Here is a 19911-nt window from a genome sequence, read left to right as displayed (position 1 = left end):
CCTAAAGAATGGTTTCACTACCCAAAAAATCCTCTGTGCTCCATCCCTTCATCCCAACCCCCACCCCTTAGCCCCTGGCAAACACTGATCTTTTTCCTGTCTCCATAGCTTTGCCTTTCCCATAATGCCATATAGTTGGGATCATACAGTATGTAGCCTTTTCAGATTGGCTTCTTTCATGTAGTAATATGCATTTAAGGCTTCTCTTTCCATGGCTGGATAGCTCGTTTCTTTCTAGCACCGAATAATGTTCCATTGTCTGGATGTACTACGGTTTAACTATCCATTCACCCAGTGAAGGCATCTTGGAAGGAATTATGAATAAAGCTGCTACAAACATTCGTGTGCAGGTTTCTGTATAGACATAAGTTTTCAATTCATTTGGGTAAATAACCAATAAGCAGGATTGCTGGGGTCTTCCTGGTGGCTCAGCTGCTAAAGAATCCGCCTGCCAATGCAAGAGATGAAAGAGATGATGGGTTCGATCCCTGGGTCAGGAAGATGCTCTGGAGAAGGGAATGGCAACCCACTCCAGTATTCTTGCCTGGAAAGTCCCATGGACAGAGGAGCCTGGCGAGCTATAGCTCATACAGGTCACCAAGAGTCCGACATGGCTGAGCCACTGAACACCTCACACATCCGTCATCCCTGACTATTCTTCACACATGAGTATATAAGCTCCAGCCAGGTTATCAGAAGAGGCTGAGGATGAGCAAGAGAGCAGAGACTCCTTCAGATGGAAAACAGTGAACGCAGTAGGACTCAGAGGCCAGGTCTGAGACAAAGACGCCACCCGGGAGCCGTCGTGACAAGCCAACCTGGAGCCAGCAGCCGCAAACACAGTCTGGCCCGGGCTGGGCGTCTGGCCCTGGTGTGTTGGCTGAGGCTGAAAAGTCAGTCTTGATTTCTCCCAGACCTGCCTCGCCTCTGTCAGCACCCTGTCACGGTGGCCGTAGGCCACGCCAGGCCAGGAGGCTGCCAACGGCAGGCTCCGTGTGGGGTCATCAGTAGAGGGTGAGTGGCAGGAGGAGGCTCTGCATCCCAGAGCTGGCGAGGCCGGGTTCAAGGTCCAAATAACAGGAAGAAGTCGGGAGCAGCGTAGGCAGCCCAGCTGACGTTCAGAGATGGCCCCGCATCCTCCGCTCTGGCCAGCCTCACTCACTCTTCACTTTTTCGTCTTGCCAAGTAAGCGACTGACCATCTGTTAGGAGCCTGGTCCTGTTGTAGGAGCGATGGACAGATCCATGAACAAAGTCTCTGCCCTCGTGGACTATGTTGTAGTGGACGAGACTAGTCATAGAGCTGGGAAACAAATTCAAATATAACTATGGCCATGTAGAGATGGTGCAGAGACAAGAACAGAAACACAGGAAGGGAACGGAGTATGGGGGGAGGCGCCATCTTGGTCAAGGAGACGCCATCTTGGTCGAGGAGACAAGGAACGGAATGGACCATGGAGGGTGCCATTGTGGATAGGGACACAAGAAAAGGAATGGAGGGTGGGGGGCACCATCTTAGACGGGGAGTCCGGGAAGGGAATGGAAGATGGGGGAGCACCATCTTGGTCGAGGAGACAAGGAAGGGAATGGACCATGGAGGGTGCCACTGTGGTTGGGGACACAAGGAAAGGAATGGAGGGTGGGGGGCACCATCTTAGACGGGGAGACGGGGAAGGGAATGGAGGGTCAGGTGGCACCATCTTGGATGGGGAGACCAGGAAGAGAAGGGAGCATGGGGGCATCATCTTGGACGGGGAGGCAGAGAAGGGAATGGGTAGCGGGTGCCATCACAGACAAGAAGACAATGAAGGGAATGGAGCTTGAGGGGGCGCCCTTTCAGGTGGGGAGACAAGGAAGACCTTCAGTGGAGACCTGGAAGAGCTGAGGGAGAACAAGGACCCCTCCATCTTAGGAAAACACCCGCTCTGTACCCTGGCCTAACATTTTCACGTCCTTTAAATCTCAAGTTTGAATGTCACATCTCCCAAAGAAAGCCTCCTGTGGCCACCCATTCCCATCTAAGACCCCTTCTGTGGACATATCTTATCACTTCATGTAACAGTTGCCTGTTTACTCTTTTAGGACACTGGGGGAATTCTGAGGACAGATCATATAGCCTGATACAGTGCCTGGTACTTCGACGTGCCCAGGCCGGACCCAATGAAAGCATGCACAAATGAATGCACTCAGATAGCATATACCTCAGAGGGCAGGTCCTGTCTATGGACACAGTCAGTGACTTTGGTGGGAGTCTGAATGGAGAGTCAGCATCAGGACTACCAATGTTTCCAACACCCTCCTTATTACATCTCAGTCTCTTCTACTCACTCCCTTCACTGACATCCTTCGGTAGGACGACCCAGTGTTCTGGACCCAGAACTCATGACCATACATTCTACATGAGAAAATAAGGATGTGGTCTGACATGTGATTATAGTGAGTGCTGAAGGAAATCTGGAAAGTGTCACTTGGATGCTGAAATGTTAGAATTCCTAGGAGGCTTCAATGTATATGGAAGTGGCAAAAGAATATTTGGAAACAGGACAACTTCAAAACATTGGAAGCATATGGTAACCATAATTATGGGACTCAGAGCATCAAGTTCAAGGCTGTTTCTGCCCATGCTCCCCACTCGCCAAGCAAGGTCACAGCCCCCATCAGTCCTGGGGTTATGTGTGTTCCCCAACCCACGTACACCCAGACACCAGAGTTGATTGATCAAACACTGAAGCCTGTCCCTTGTCACTTGTTCCTAGGTCCCCCAGATCCAGGACTTCTCCCTGCAATGGAGGCTGAACACAGTCCCTTGCCCACGGGGTCAGCAGACACTGAAGGTCCCAAAAGAATCAATGAGGCAAATTTGGATCTAGCGCCATCTTATGGAACATAGCACTAAGCTATGATTTTTTTTTTTTTTTTGATGTGGACCATTTTTAAAGTCTTTATTGAATTTGTTACAATATTGCTTCCATTTTCTGTTCTGGTTTTTTGGACTCGAGGTATATGGGAGCTTAGCTCCCCAACCAGGAATCAAACCCACAGCCCCTGCATTGGAAGGTGAAATCTTAAGAACAGGACCACCCAGGGAGGTCTCTAAGTTATAATTTTTTAATCCTTTCTTCCCCCTAACAAGAGCGCATCCCTGTGGCTACTTCCCTGAGGAAAACCATAAGCTGAGATTTGATCTGATTATGATGCTAACTGCCCCAATGAGGGACTCAGACAGTCTAAAGGGGCAGTCCCATGAACAACATCCCCGGCCTGCTTTGCCCTAAGAGCTACAGGGGCGGCTGGAGGCAGGCCGTTCCCAGGCCGAGCCACCATGCCACCTTCTGGAACCCACTTGGGGAACCACCCAATGATGCCAACACGGACTTCCTCTGCAGCCTGAGACGAACGTCATGACTTGCTAAGAGGTTTGGGTTTCTGTGGGCAGAGGGTGTAAACTCTGCCTTTTCCCAGCAGTTTCTGCCCTGGAGCAATGCTTTCCCACCAGCAAACCACCACCGCTGGGGAACGCGCTCACCCCACCGCTGTCAGCCCCACAGAACGAGAGGCGGCGTCCAGGAGGCTGCGTCAGCCTGGTTAATGCCCAACGCCCCCCACCCCACGCGCCCCATTATACTTCCTGTAAGTCCAGGGAGCTAATGCCTTAGACATCCACCCAGAGTGGCCCCATGGAGTGCGCCTGGTTATTTGGGGTCAAGGAGATGCCTCTCTTTGCACAGGACAGTAGAGGGAGGTGGAGGGCAGTGGTTTGGATTGTTCAAAACCCAGGCACTGGGACTTCCCTGGAGGTCCAGGGGTTAAGACTTGGCCTTTCAAGGTGAGGGGTTCGGGTTTGATCCCTGGTCGGGAAGCAAAGATCCCACATGGCTCGGGGCCAAAAAACCAAAACACAAAACAGAAGCGGTATTGTAACAAGTCCACTAAAGACATTAAAAATGGTCCACATAAAAAGAAAATCTTAAAAAAATAAAACCCAGACACTCCTAAGCCAGTAGACAGAGGGGATGGCTCAAGCGGGGGCAAAGGTCCTCATGCTTTCACAACCTCATGTTACCTCCCTTAACAGCTGCCCTTGACCAACAGGTCTCCACTTCCTTCTTCACTTTCCACCTCAGTGAAGCCCCAGGAAGTCCTTCCTGAGCAAACTGTTGACACGCAACCCTGAAGAACCCACCACACCCAAGCAGTTCCCCTATGGATATCTGAGTTTGATTCACAAAGGGAACCCCCTAAGTGAAGAGGATATGACACTCGTTCTCTTGTCCACTCTACCCGGCAGACTGGAATCTACCTGGACATGTGCCCACGGTTTGCAGCTGGAGAGAAGGGACCACCACTCGGTTCCCCACCCTGCTGTCTGCAGGAAGAGTTCCACCCACACTCCACCTCTGCTCCGGGCGACCCAAGCTCAAGAGAAATACCAAGCGCTGCTCCTCACTGAACACCTGGAGGATGAATGGGGAGTTGCTGACTTGACAGCTTGTCCCAAGCCCTTGGCCACTAAGTCCTGGGCAGAGTTTTTTCCTGGTACCTCTCACAGCAGGGACACTCACTGTTCAGGGAAACTCCACTGTTTCCCCTAGAGCTCCAGATTTGGGGTCACAGGCTCTCCTCTGCTTCTTTTTTCTGGTTGTGCTGAGTCTTTGTTGCTTTGCACAGGCTTTCTCTAACTGTGATGAGTGGGGGCTACTCTTCATCAGGGTGCACAGGTTTCTCATTGCAGCAGCTTCTCTTGCAGAGCATGGGCTCTGGGTGCACAGGCTTCAATAGTTGTGGCCCATGGGCTTACTTGCTCCTCAGTATGTGGAATCTTCCCAGACCAGGGATCGAACCTGTGTCCCCTGCATTGGCAGGTAGATTCCTATCCACTATATCACCAGAAAAGTCCTGGATCTCCCTTTTTATACAAGGCAGCAGACAGAGAAGAGTCCCTTCCATCACAACCTCAAACAGCAGCATCACTTTTTGTCTGGCTGGGTAACCACAGGAGAGGAAGCTGATGTAGGAAACCCAGGGCAGGAGACTGGCCCTTTCTGGCTGGGTAGACTCCTTGCTCTCTCACAGATCAAAGGGTTCCATCATTTCACCAGCAAGTTTTCCAGCGCTTCAGTAGTTCTAGCCCTGCTGGGAGCTTTCTGCCTAGCTGCAGGGCCAGACCATAGAACCCACCTCCTCATTCTCTGACCTGCTCTGTTGATGCTGCCCACTACCCAGGCCACTCCTGGGATCGACAATGAGGCCCTCACCCACTCTTCCACAGCAAGACCTCAGGTATGCTCTTAGCTCCTCAGTTAAACAGGGTGGCCCCTCAGGCACAGATGAGGTCAGATTGTGAAGAAGAACAAAACCTGATATATGGATGAAGAAGCCTCTGCATTTTCTGGCGATACCTCTAGCAACAACTTCTTCACACTCAGTTGTGGGCTACAGATGTCACCCCTGTTCGACACATGCAGCTACTTCTAGGTAATCGCCACAGTGTCTTCAGGCTTTTCTAACCATTGCAAGAAGATCAAATCAGTCAATCCTAAAGGAAATCAACTCTAAATATTCATTGGAAGGACTGGTGCTGAAGCTGAAGCTTCAATACTTTGGCCACCTGATGCAAAGAACCAACTCATTGGAAAAGAACCTGATGCTGGGAAAGACTGAGGTCAGGAGGAGAAGTGGGTGGCAGAGGATGAGATGGTTGAACGGCATCACTGACGCAATGACATGAATTTGAGCAAACTCCAGGAGACAGTGAAGGACAGGGGAGCCTGGCACACTGCAGTCCATGGGGTCGAAAAGAGTCAGACATGATTTAACAACTGACCACCAACAACAAACCACCACAAATAATGCAGAAACCTAGAAGGGGTAACAGAAAGCTGAGCAGAAGCATAAAGAAGCAAGGATGGTGGAATGAATAAGCCATGTTGGACATGAGACACTAGAATGAAGACATGAATCCTATTCCTGAAGCCACCAGAACTGTCTTGGATTCTAAGGACTTTCCTGTTCCAGGCTCTGAAAGCCTTAGTATTACAAACCCTAGTCTTCTGAAGCCTTCCTGGGTGTCCTTACCGTATACCCGCATTACTTGAAGTGACCCAGTGAGTCTCTGGTCCTGGTTACCAACAATGCCCAAAGGCAGCACCTGTGATCCCATGCACCCATCTGAGGGCTGGTTAGTGACTTGCCTCTTGGGTGTTGAGTGGGGTGGGGAACTCAGATGGAGGGAAACACGGTGATCCCTCTGGGGAGGCAGCCGGGGAGAGTGGCACGAGGCTGATTCTGGACTTAGAAACAGGGTTTAAATTCTGGCTCCACTAAAGACCCGATGGGATCGCTCTATACTTACCTCTTGTTACAATGGGGGAAATGGTGATGGTTGGGAGCAAGAGCGCTTGTCAAGGATTTGGCTCATCATGGACACCCATCACTGTGAGCCCCAGCCCCCACCAGCCTGCACTTTGCCCAGCGATCTGTGGGCAGCTCTGAGGCATCTTCATGACTTGTGGAGATGGCTTGGGTACCAGTAGCCCCATCAGGGATGTATCCCTTTTTTTTTTTTAAAAAAAAAAAAAAAAAAAAGGCCATGCAGTGAAGCATGGAAAATCTTAGTCCCTAACCAGAAATCAAACCTGTGTCCCCTGCATTGAGAGCAGGGAGTCTTAACCATTGTACTGCCAGGGAAGTCCCCAAGATATACCCTTGAGAGTCTTGTTGCAAAGTAAGCCTGCTGCTTGGGGAGCGGGGGAAATGGTGGATGGGGGGGGCAGGGCAGGCTCAGCCCTCCAATTGGATTAACCTCCTCCTAACTTCCTCTGCTCTCCCCAGGGCTCAGTTCCTGGCTTCTTAGCCTGGGAGGGGAGGGGGACAGGGGCGTCAGCAGAAGACTGGCTCCTGCTGTCAGCAAGTTTCTGCTCACTAATGCAAGCTGGATGTGATTCGTTAGGCAAGGCTGCTCCAGAACGGTCAAGGAATGTGGAGCCAGGGCTGAGGCCACTCAGGGGCTCCCAGCACAAATCTAGTATGTAGGGATTCTGTTTTCAAAACAAATCCTTGCTCTCTTTCCCTTGTAGATATACTGATAGGAAAAGCAAGGTTCTAGACAAAGCAGACTGGGTCTACCCCAGGTGCCCTGGCCTTGGCATTGAATGTCAATGTTGGCCTTGAACCCAGCCCCCTCCCTCACTTCATATACAGCATTCCTCTCCAGTCTGTGTCAGGCCTGACAGCTGCTCATTCTGCCTCTGGGAATGGAAGGGAACTTGACAGTATCTCTGGGGAACCCATTCCAGGATTTTAAAGCCTGCATCTGGTTTCACTCACAGGGCGCTGGCATCTCTGGATGACTCCAGGGTTTTTTTCATCCAATTATTCCCTACCTTACTTTACTCTATTTACTTTGGGCTTCAGGGTTATAATTGAGGGGGCAAGATGCCGAATATCTTTCTCGAGTGTCTGGTGGGAGCACAGCCGAGGGAGTGGCTGTACTATTCGGCCTCTCAGTGGGCCTGGGAGGACAGTTTAACAACCAGTAGCTACCATCTTGGAACTGGTTTTGAGAGCTAGGGTACCCTTTAGAACTACCTACTGCCTATGTCTGCACCTGGCTTAGAACCACCCCGGACTCAGCGACAACAAAGGCAGATTCTGCCCGTGAGAGATTTCAAGTCAAGGATGGATGACGAAGGGAACTCATGGACACCAAGGGCCTGCACGCAGCATGTCAGTCCCGGGGCAGAGTGCTTTACCCACGGCTTTGCTCATTTACTCTTCTCAGCGGCAACACGAGTTAGTCATCATGACCTTCACTGAACAGAGAAGAAATGGGCCCAGAGAGTCAAATAACTTGCCTAGGGTCACACAGCTGCTCCGAAGTGGAGCCAGGGAGGAGAGCAAAGGCCCTTCATTTTCAAACCACAGAGCCGGCTGAACACTGAAGACAAGTACTTCCCTCTCCATATGAAAAGTGCCTTTCATCTGTCTCCCAGAAGTCCTCTGGAGCTGCAGGAATGCAGGTCTTTAGGAGTAAAAGAAAAAGCCTGGGACTTCATGCAGCAGTTCTTGGCCATGGGCTGTCTCGAAGAATCACCTGAGTGCTTCAAAATCAACCAGGAGGTGCTGCATTTAAAATGGGTAACCAACAAGGACTTGCTGTCTAGCACAGGGAACGCTGCTGAATGTCATGTGGCAGCCTGGATGGGAGGGGAGTTTGGGGGAAAATGGATACATGTATATGGTTGGCTGAGTCCCTTCGCTTGTACACCTGAAACTATGACGTTGTTTGTTAATCGGTTTCACCCCCATATAAAATAAAATGTTTTTTAAAAAAGATTAACCAGTGGCAAAGTGGGGAAGGGAAATTTCTGAACAGATGGCAGGTATTGTAAATGTCCAGCCAGGGCTAAAAGCACTGCTGTAGGGGACAGATCTAGGATCAAGCCTGGGCTATGCAATTTCATAGTAGCTGGGTCTTCCAGTGGTCCCTAACCTTTTTCCGGCCAGGCTCTGCTGCAGGGCATCACTTCTAAACTGTAGTCTGGCCTGTGGGTATGCCTTATAAAATACTATTTCCTAATGGTGCAGGCGTGCGTGCTAAGTCGCTTCAGTCATGTCTGACTCTTTGCGACCCCATGGATTATAGCCCACCAGGCTCCTCTGTCCATGGGGATTCTCCAGGCAAGAATACTGGAGAGGGTTGCCATGCCCTTGCACCAGGGACCCATTTCGTGGATGACAATTTTGCCACAGACTGGGAGGAGACAGGGGATGGTTTCAGGATGATTCAAGAATGCACATTACATTTATTGTGTGCTTTATTTCCATTATTATTATATCAGCTCCACCTCAGGTCATCAGGCATTAGATCCTGGAGGTTGGGGACCCCTGCTGTAAGGCACATCAATGTCACCTCCTCCAGGAGGGCATCCCTGACCCATGGCCCCCACACATGAGAAATAGCCTAGCACCATTCCCTCAGCCAGCCCCATGTCCCCACAATAGTAAACTCTGGAGAAGACAGGCATTCAGCATCCTTGTGATTCCCACTCATAGCCCCACTTACAGGCAGAAACCTGGCACACTGCCATCAGCAAATGGTACTAAGTGAGTGAGTGAGTGGATGAATGAATGGGTGAGGGGCTTCTGGAACAGAACCGATCCCTAAGTACCCCAGACCCCACAGGGATATGCATCAGAAGGGCCCAAAAGTCCAGGGAACTTTGCTTCTCAAGAGACAAGAGGAGGGGAAACCCGGCACAATCCTGAAGTCTCACAGCTCCTTTAGGTGTGTTTATCTTGCCTTTCAGACCCTGCCAAAGCAAAACAAGTTGAAAGACAGGAGGTTGTGGGGAACAGAAATAAACACATGGGGCTGGGAAAATAGGCTCTGATGCTCTGCAGCTGCAGAACAGAGCCCCAGGGATAATCTAGACCGGCTGCCCTTTAAGGAGGCTGAACTTTTCTTCTCCTGTGAAGAAAGAACTCCCCGTGCCCCCCAGCCGGCCTGCAGCAAGAGGGCTCTGTGCTGCCCAGACAGGGCACTGCCCTTTCCCCTGACATCCACAGCAAATGTGGTCCGTATGTGAAGGACAGGAGCCATTCCACAAGCCTAAGGAATTTCCAGCCAGGCTCTGCTGGAGGGCATTGCTTTTAAACTGTGGTCTGGCCTGTGGGTGCACTTTATAAAATGCTATTTCCTAATGGTGTGGGCGTGAGTGCTAAGTTGCTTCAGTCGTGTCCAACTCTGAGACCCTATAGACTGTAGCTGGCCAGGCTCCTCTGTCCATGGGGATTCTCTAGGCAAGAACACTGGAGTGAGTTGCCAGGCCCATGCCATGTCCAGGAAGGTCAGAGGATCTTCCTGACCCAGGCATTGAACCCTAACTGACTCTAAATATGGTGCTTTATGCCTCCTCAAAGCATTCTTGTTAGGTCTTATTTGATCTTTATAGTCCTCCTCTGGGATGGCGGTATGATAACCCATTATACAGATGAGGAAACTGAGACTCAGAAGGAAAGTGACTTCCTCAAGGTTACGTGATGAAGTGGCCACACCTGGTCTCCAGTCCAGCAGCCCCACAGGCCACTGTACTTTGTCTTTGATTGGGCGGGGGCAGTCTTACTTCCTGGGCAGAAAGAATAGCAGAAGTATCTCCCAATTATCACTGTCTTTTTTATACTGGATTATTTTTTCTTAACTGTTGACTCACCCATTGGCCCCCTCAACTCTACCGCATATTCTTTAGAATCCAGGAGCTTGTCTTGGGTGACTGTTTCTCTAATGCCCTATGGGGCTTCAGCAGGGGCTCAGCAGTGAAAGAACCACCTATAATGCAGGAGATGCAGGTTCCACCCCTGGGTCGAGAAGATGCCCCGAAGAAGGAAACAGCAACCCACTGCGGTATTCTTGTCTGGAAAATCCCATGGCCAGGGGAGCCTGACGGGCTACAGCCCACGGGGTCGCAAAGACTCAGATCCGACTGCAGGCCTGAACGATAACAACAGCAATGCTCCAGTCGTGGCTGCCTGGCTCCCAGCAGGTGTTCAATAAAAACGTATCTGATCAAATAATAAATGAAGGCTTTCCCTGACCAGTCCTGAAGCAGGGGTTCACTCCCATCACTGCAGGAGGATGTTACTAACAGAAACTCGGCTGGGAGCTGGATTTGTAGGAATTTACTGGGCGGCTCGGGTAGGGAGCTGAGTCCTTTGCTTTGCATTTGTTCCTGGGCTTTTCAAAGGGCAGTGATGGGTCAGACAGGGTCAACAGGCCTTTAGAAGTAGCAAGAAAAGCTGTAGAGCCAGGACAAAGGCCATGATCCCAAGACTCTACCGTTACATACACAGCTGTGAGGAGGTGCTGATGTTCACAAGGCATTCCTCTAGAGCCTTCACGGACCACTGCCTTAGCTCCAGGGTTCATGACCAATGCTAGCGGCCTTTCCAGCCTGGATGGGAGAGGAGTCCGAGGGAGAATGCGAGCATGCTAAGTCGTTTCAGTCAAGTCCGACTCTTTGCGACCCCAAGGACTGCTGCCCACCAGGCTCCTCCCTCCATGGGATTCTCCAGGCAAGAATACTGGAGTGGGTTGCCATTCCCTTTTCCAGGGGATCTTCCTGACTCAGGGATTGAACCCAGGTCTCCTGCAGCTCCTGACTGCAGGCAGATTCTTTACCTCTGAGCCACCAGGGAAGCCCTTGGGGGAGAACAGATACATGGATAGGTATGGTTGAATCCTTTTGCTATTCATCAGAAATCATCACAACATTGTTAATTGACTATACCCAAATACAAAATAAATAGTTTAATTTAAAAAAAAAGAAAAAGAAAAAAAGACCGTTGGCCTTTCCTAAAAAGGCTTTCACACCCTCTGGCTTCGTTCATCCTGTCCCCACCCTTCCCTGTTTCCTCTCTCCATTCTGCTCTCTTTCAAGTTCAAGGTCTGAGACGCTTGGCTGGAATGCTTCCCCATCTGTGTATTCTAAATCCTTGTTGTTTGTTTTTAGTTTTATTTTGGGGTGTGCAGCAAGTGGGATCTCAGTTTCCCAATCAGGGATCAAACCCACGTTCCCCCTGCATTGGAAGCGCAGGGTCTTAACCACTAGGCCACCTAGGAAGTCCCAAAATATCTTCATTCTCTCTCACTCTCTTTTTCCTTTCTTTCTTTTTTTTTTTTTGTTTTTTGCTGCACCATGTAGAATCTTAGTTCTCTGACCAGGGAGCAAACTCATGCCCCCTGCATTGGGAGCATGGAGTCTTAACCACGAGACCGCCAGGGAAGTCCCTCTAAATTCTTGAATCCTGCCTGCACACTGGGTCCACAACTTACTAGCTCTACCTTGGGCAAGTAATATAACCTCTCAGAACAGTTTCCCTATCTGTTAAATAGGACCATGACATACACCTTAAAGAGTTCTTCTAACATGTGAGGAGCTTGGGGTGGGAGGTGGTGGTGATGATGAGTTCTCAGTAAATAGTACCAAGCTCCATATAAGCCCCCAGGATCCTGGTGGGAACAGAGGCACCAGGGCAAGGCACTCGCCCAGCCTCTAAGTCAGTGAATCAACCAGCCATCCTGCCCTGACCACAGTATCCACAGGACCTCCTGGGATGTGTCCACAGGCTCTGCCTACCTCTTTGTTCCCTCAGAATTCCACAACAGCACTCTTTGGAAGAGCGGCTGAAATTCAGCACCAGGGGAAATAAGCCCATCTGAACAATTGGTTCCAAGTACATCCCTGAGGCAGTTTTCCATGGTCAAAGGACAGGAGGGGAAGTGCAGCCGTGAAATGAACGCAGTGGCAGCTAACTCTGATCCAGTTACATCAAAAAGACACGGGGGTGGGACCTCCCTGGCTTATGCTAGTGCCTGCAGCATCTTTACCACCCAACCTAAGATGACTGAGTACAGGGTCACGGGGATTACGAACAATTCCTGAGTTGGTTGAGTTGCTTTCTCAATAAACATGTTAACCATTCCTGGTTTTAATGTATGTCTGAACTTAAAGTTTTCTTCATACAAAACCCACATCAAAGACTAAAACTTCAATTCTTCAGGGGTTCTAAGGCGCTGTTTTTGTAGAAAATGCCTCGCTCACCTTCAGTCTGAGGTTTGTATTACTAAAAGTTTTCTTCGGGGCAGATCCCAGAAACCACCAGCTGTTTGTCAAGGAGAGGGGGATGCTGTGGTCCTCCAGGCCCCCCAGGAGGAGGGGTGTCAGCTGAAAATGGTTCATCCAAGAGACAGAGACGGTTTGTGCTCAGGGGCTATGTTGTCTACAACTGATGTGCGACCCCACGGACTGTAGCTGACAGGCTCCTCTGTCCATGCGTTTCTCCAGGCAAGAACACTGAAGAGAGTTGTCATTTCCTTCTCCAGGGGATCTTCCTGACCCAGGTATCAAACCCACGTCTCCTACATCTCCTCCACTGGCAAATGCATTCTTTACCACTGCGCCACCTGGAAAGCCCAAAACACAAATCCTAGTGGGCCTGTTAGTGACCTCCCAGTATCCTCTGATTCTCTGTGAGATCTCGGATTCTCCAAGGGGGCTGCGTTGCCCCAGGGCCCAAGCTTCAGCTCTTCCCTCTCTGTTTTCTTGGCTGGGAACATTAGAGGCTCTCAGGCAGCCCCCCTATTCCCACCACACTCCCCCACTTCACCCCCTGACTTCTTAAAGGAGCCCAGCTTCGTGTTTTTCCTAGGCTTCTTGGATCTATTCAAAGCCATCAAACTAAGGGCGGCTCGGATTCATCGGAACTGAGCGGCTTTCTGCATTGAGCAATCTGAAGCTCTCCTGGAAGGGGTCGCTGGAAGCTTTCAGGAAAAGTCACTGGATTTGTTTTCGGAAAGCTTAATACAGGCTCTTGGCAAAGCAGAAGGCCGACAGGGCCAGATCGTGTGCAGAGCAGTAGAGAAAAGAGGAAATTGCGGTTGGAGAGGTTCAGAGGGTGACCTCAAGGCCACATGGCTGGGTCAGAAGGGCACTCGGATCTCAGGATTGCTGCTCTGCAGCCTGCCTGTCCCCTCTCCTTCTCAGGAAATTGGGGATTCTGAAAAATAGGATTTTCTCGAAGGGAAGTAGCTCAGCGAGAGCAGAGCGGAGGCAGCAGGGAAGCCTGGGCCCAAAGGGGACCTTTCAGTCGGGGCAGAGCCGGCCCGCCGGGTGCCAGCTCCGGCTGAGGTGCTGAGGGCCACCGGGGACGGCTGGGACTCCAGTGGCCTGGCCCGGGTCCTGCCTCCAGTCTGGGCCTCCACCTGGCTGTTCACCTCCCACTGCTGCCACATCACATGCTGCTTACACTCATCCTGGCTGCCCAGAGACCAGGCCTGACCTCCTGTCCACGGATCCCCAGATGCCTTCCTGGCCTCGGTTTTTGACTCCGGCTTCCAAACCTTGGCTGCTGCACCAAACGTTTTGGGTTTATCAGACAGTGCTCTGCTGTTTCACGTCAGGTTCTCTACCTGGAATCCCTTCACCTTCTCCAGACACCAGATGGACACCAACTTGGTCTTAAAGACTTGGATCAAAGACACGTCATCCAGTGACCCCGTTTGTACATTCATCTCCTACAGCCCCTCTGAGGAATGTTGCACATCCTTCTCAACTGGCGGCCTCTGAGCTCCTCAAGGTGAGGACAGGCCTTCCTCGTGGGGCTCTCAGCCAGGGCCTGGTCTCCAGCAAAGGCCCAGTGAATGTTCACTAAGTAAGCGAATAACCGACATTCTCTTCCCTAAGTGTTTCTTTCCTTCCACACATCTACCTTTTCCCTGTGACAGAAGTGAGACGAACCCCTCACCCTCTTGACTCCCTTCCAAGCTGGCTCTGTGCTGTGCTGGCTGGGTTACTGACCCGCAGCTTTCAGGCCTTGCCTGTCCCTGCTCAGTTCTTATCAGGTTCCCAGGGCTCCTTATCTTCCACGTCCCTGTGCTCACTTCTCCCTCAAGTGTCTCCTACTCTGCTCCAGCCAGTACCTGAAGCAGTATTTCTTGTTCAGGTGCTCAGTCATGTCCAACTCTTTGTGATTCCATGGACTGCAGGACCCCACTCTTCCCTGTCCTTCACCATCTCCCAGAATTTGCTCAAACTCATGTCCATTGACTCGATGATGCTATCCAACCATTTAATCCTCTGTCTCCCCCTTCTCCTCCTACCCTCAATCTTTCCCAGCATCAGGATCTTTTCCAGTGAGTCGGCTCTTTGCATCAGGTGGCCAAAATATTGGAGCTTCAGCTTCAGCATCAGTCCTTCCAATGAATATTCAGGGTTGGTTTCTTTTAGGATTGACTGGTTTGATCTCCTTGCTGTTCAAGGGACTCTCAAGACTTGCTGTTCAAGGGACTGTTCAAGAGTCTTTTCCAGCACCACAGTTTGAAAGCATCAGTTCTTCGGCAGTCAGCCTTCTTTATGATCCAACTCTCACATCCAAACATGACTACTGGAAAAAACATTGCTTTGCTGCAAGACAATTTTTCTGAGTGAGTTTTGTATCTACATGTATTTTCAGTCACCAAAAATAAAGGGAAGGGAAGAAACATTTAAAAAACACTTTTCCATCTCCACCATCCTGTGGTGTTTGCATCTGTCAGGGACACTATTTGAGGATAAAGAGAAGGGGTGAACAAAGGCAGAAACTGAATACAATCAGTCAGGAAGAACAGGAAAAGCCTGCGAGGGGGCAAGTGTTGCTGTCAGAGGCAGAGCCCCCATCCCAGGCATGAAAACTTTAGTCTGGCTGATCCCAGAGGCCCCCAAGCAGGTGAGACAGTCAAGGCTTGGTGAAATAAAGAACAAACTCTGAGATGGGGAAAAGTCTCTTAAAAGTAACTGAGAATCTAAAAAAATACAACTAGGGATTTCCCTGGCGGTCCAGTGGTTAAGTCTTCACCTTCCAATGCAGTGGGTGCAGGTTTGATCCCTGGTTGGAAGCTAAGACCCACATGCCTTGGGGCCAAAAAACTAAAACATAAAACAGAAGCAATATTGTAACAAATTCAGTAAAGACTTTAAAAATGATCCACCTCAAGAACTTTTTAAAAAACTAAAAAAATAAGTGAAAAATACAACTAGTGAGTATAACAAAAGAGAAGCGGTCTCAATATCATAGAGAACAGACAAGAGGTGGCCAGCGGGGAGAGGGAGGAGGGGAGGGGCAAGACAAGGGCAGGGGATAAAGAGGTACAGACTATCAGGTATAACATAGGGATGTTTTGTACAGCTTGGGAATAGAGCCAATATTTTGTGATAACTGTAAATGGAGTATAATGTTTAAACATTATGAATCACTATATTGGACATCTACAACATATGACATTTTATATCAACTAAACTTCAATTATAAAAATAAATTTTAAACAATGAGCATTGCTAAGGAAGAAATTAGCAATTTCATATTAAACCCACTAAGGAGAGTGGCCCACGAGGACCCCCATGCTGACCCCCATGTCAAAGGCCAGAGAGAATGAATCAGAGAATAAGAGAGGATCCAAGATGGCAGCACAAGGACTGCTAGTGGACTCCAGACCCATCTTGGGTCTTGGCTCTGCGCCTGACGAATGCCGCTGGGTATGGGTGGGCTCCTGATCCTCTTCCTCAGCCTTCTTATCTCTCTAACAGGCACATGATTTATGCCTCCTGGATAGGACTGGAGAATTAAGTGAAATGTGGGGCACAGACACGTTATTCTCCGAGTACCAGGTGCTAGTTGGTGAGCAGCCCTGAGTGAGTGCCCACTTTAACTTGGAAGTGTGGTTTACTTTCAAATCATGCTGTTGCTGAGGTAGTCAAGTTGTGCCAGGAATAAGATGTACACGCGGTTGGACTAACAGATGCAAGTGTACATAAAAAGTCTGGGAGCTCTGTCCCTCAGGTCTGAAAGAATGCTAGCTTCTGGCGCTACACTATCCCAGACAGATTCCCTGGCATGTCCAGAGACAGGGGTGGATGGAAGGCAATTCATAGACTCCAGTGGATGGTCTTTGCATCCTATATTCTGAAAGAGGGGTTTTCCAGGTGGTGATAGTGGTAAAGAATCCACCTGCAAGGCGGGAGACATAAGAGACCTGGGTCAGAAAGATCCCCTGGAGGAAGACATGGCAACGCACTCCAGTATTCTTGCCTGGAGGATCCCAAGGATGGAGGAGCCTTGCGGGCTATAGTCCATAGTGTCTTGAAGAGTCAGATCCAACTGAAGCAACTGAGTGCGCGCACACACACGTTCTAAAAGAGAGATAGAAGGAATTCTCTGGCGGTCCAGTGGTTAAGACTCTGAGTTTCCATGGCAGGAGGCATGGGTTCAAACCCTGGCTGGAGAACTAAGATTCCACATACCATGAGGCATAGCCAGGAAACAAAACAAAACAAAACATTGAGAATCTGTTAAAGCAGAGACAGAGATGTCTCAGCAGCAATGGAAAAGAACTGTCTAGAAACCACAATCCTGATCATTTATTTTGAGCTTATATACTGCATGCTAGGGTGTCCACTGGTTCCCCACCCTGCCAAACACTCAGAAACCTACTTCCCTACATACTGAAAACACACACAAGGTGTTAAACATTTTTCAATTTTTCTGAGATGCTACTGATAGCTATCACTAAGCTCTGGCTTGGAATTTACCCTTAGCCCCTCCTGCATACTCTTTCCCATGTGAATCCTAATTGAGGAAACATTTTTAAACAATCTGAATTTACATCCTGCTTGAAATTCACGCTGTGGGGCTTAAACAACACAGATCCTTTACTTACTCCCTTGCTGCAAAAATACTATTTATTTTTCTTGCAAATGGACCATCGATGAGGGTAAAACAAATGTCTTTCTGTCTTGAGATGTGTAAACCTAACTTTTTTTTCCTGGCCAAACTCTCAAAAGCCAAACATGGTACCAGCCTTGCCTCAAACAAACAAACAACAACAATAAAAGACCTTTACCTCTCATCAAGCAGAAATCAGAAGCTCTGTATTCTATCTAACCTCACTTTGGCCATGACCTAGCTGGGAGACTATGGGAATTCTGTCCAGCTGTCTGGAGTGGAAGAGGAGATGGTTTGAAATACCATCCAACCCCTATGACTCTAAAATCCTAAGACTCTAAAACCCTATGACTCCAGGCCAAAACATGGATAAATAATTACAAGATCTTGTTCTGAAAAATAGTTTAACATTGACTTAAAACATGGGTTCTGAGAAGTCTTTGCTATAATACCTTCTTCAAAGGAAAACCTCCAATATCCGATTCTGACCTGAGGAGGGGTCTATGCTTTTTCTCATCAATCCTTTTAACGTAGTAACACCCCCACCTGCTGGAGTTTTAGGTTTTTGCTGTTAAAGGTGGGAGATGATGGTGGAGGTTTAGTCGCTAAGTCATCTTGGATTCTTGCGACCCCATGGACTGAGGCCCACCAGGCTTCTTCGTCCATGGGATTTCCCAGGCAAGAATACTGGAGCCATTTCCTACTCCAGGGGATCTTCCCTTCCCACGGATTGAACCTGGGGGTCCTGCATTGCAGGCAGATTCCTTCTCGCTGGGCCACCAGGGTAGGAGGTGTTTGGTAAAGGTTCCAAGCCTCAGGGGCAAGCTGGGTTCCTAGAGGAGGGTTCCTCCTCTACCACATCCTTTTTTGAAGGAAGGTGGAGCCCTGCACTAAGAACTTTTTCTTTCACTCCTGCAAACTCATGGCGGGGCTGCCCTGGGCTGGAGGAATGACTAAGAACCCCCGCAGAAGTAGGCACTCAGCGTGGGTCAGAATTTCTTCACTTTTCTGTAAAATGATCTCCTGGCCCCTCCTCAGAACCTCAGTCCCAGGGATCCAGTGAATGCCTCTGGGACCACAGTCCGTGGAAACATAACCAGGAGTCTGACTACAGTGTGGGTTTGGCATGAGCAGAGGCAGGCTGGTGGGTGGAGGCCGTGGGAAGGCCCAGGTCTCAGCCCTGAAGAGCTTCAATTGCCCTCCTTCAGCCTCAGGCCCGGTCACCCCTATCTCCAGGTGGGGGCTCCTCGAAGTTGTTTAAGGAGCCCACTCCTCCTCTTCAAGACCAGGGGCCTGGGAATTCCCTGGCGGTCCAGTGGTTAGGGCTCCACACTTTCACTGCCAAGGGCATGAGTTCAATCCTTGTGTCAGGGACCTAAGATCCCACAAGCTTTGAGGTGCACCAAAAAAAAGGTGCAGGGGCGGGGACGCTTCCCTGCTGGCTCAGTGGTAAAGAATCTGCATGCCAATGCAGGAGATTCGGGTTCCATGCCTGATCCAGGAAGATCCCACGTGCTAAGGAGCAACCGAGCTTGTGCACCTCAACTATTGCGCCTGTGCTCTGCGGCCTGGGAGCCACGACGACAGAAGCCCGTGCACCCGAGGGCCTGTGCTCTGCAACAAGAGAAGCCAAGACAACGAGAAGCCTGAGCACCACAACTAGAGAGCAGCCCTCACTTGCAGCAACTAGAGAAAGTCCATGTGCAGCAACGAAGACCCAGTACAGCCAAAAAAAAAAAAAAAAAGACCAGAGGCCTTCCTCTCATTCCAGAATCAGAGAAGGCCGATGCCTGGGTGTTCTGTCCAGCCTCTGCTCCTTGCCCTGAGAGTTTCTACTTCCCACTCCAGGCCTCTGAGAATGGGAAATGGACAAGGCCGTTCAGCCTGGTAGGTCTGCAATGCTTATGTCTGTCTTTCATGCCTTGCATGCTGCATACGGTCCCCTGTCGATGGGGTTGAACCTGCAAAGCCACCCACTTTCCTGCTCCATCACCGATGGAGACATTCTGTCCCAAATGTCGGGGGCAGTTATCCGAGCTCTGGGCTTCAGGGCAAAAAAGAAGCCCAGCAGTGCCTGAGAAGGGGCCAGCCAGCCTCTGAGTGCAGAATAGAGGCTCCAGGGCCACGTGGATTCGATGCCCTTCCCCCAGGCTCCCTGCCCAAGCCTGGGGGAGCCCCCAACCTCTGCGACTCAGCTCTCTCCCACACCCATCCCCCCATGCACTGTGCCACCAGCTTCAGGGCCCAACCCCACTGCAAAGCCCACCCAGCCAGGCCCACCGAGGCAAGGTAAACAGAGATGAAAACATCCCCGTGGGCTGCATGGTGACTGAGAGCCCACAGCTCTTCCAGGCTTGCCCAGCGCAGCCCACCCCCTGCTCTTGAGTCAGCTGGAGAAGCTGCCAGAGAATCTGACAAACATCCCTGAGTACACACTGGGTGGGCGGTGTCTCTGCTATCCCTCTCAGAGGTCATCCTTCCACCGTCCTTCCTTTCCCACCACCCCATCAGGACTTCTCTTTTTCACAGGGAAATGTCAGGGTCCTTCTCAGCTGCCTTGGCACTGTTCTACCGGAAGTCAACAGTCAACAAAGGGCTGCAGAAGGCAGTGTTCAAGAGACAAAGTAGTTTGCCCAGCTCTCAAAGAAACATGACTCAG

General features: G+C 50.2%; 1 protein-coding gene across 1 annotated transcript in view; it reads right to left on the bottom strand.

The window, feature by feature from the left end:
* The window catches only part of SCARA5 (scavenger receptor class A member 5), a 128484-nt gene that overhangs the window by 13106 nt on the left and 95467 nt on the right, over positions 1-19911 (bottom strand). The gene's annotated exons all lie outside the window — the stretch shown is intronic.

This window comes from Cervus elaphus, chromosome 29 (genome assembly GCF_910594005.1).
Source record: "Cervus elaphus chromosome 29, mCerEla1.1, whole genome shotgun sequence".
Lineage (NCBI taxonomy): Eukaryota > Metazoa > Chordata > Mammalia > Artiodactyla > Cervidae > Cervus > Cervus elaphus.
This window is presented reverse-complemented; position numbering and strand designations above follow the sequence as displayed.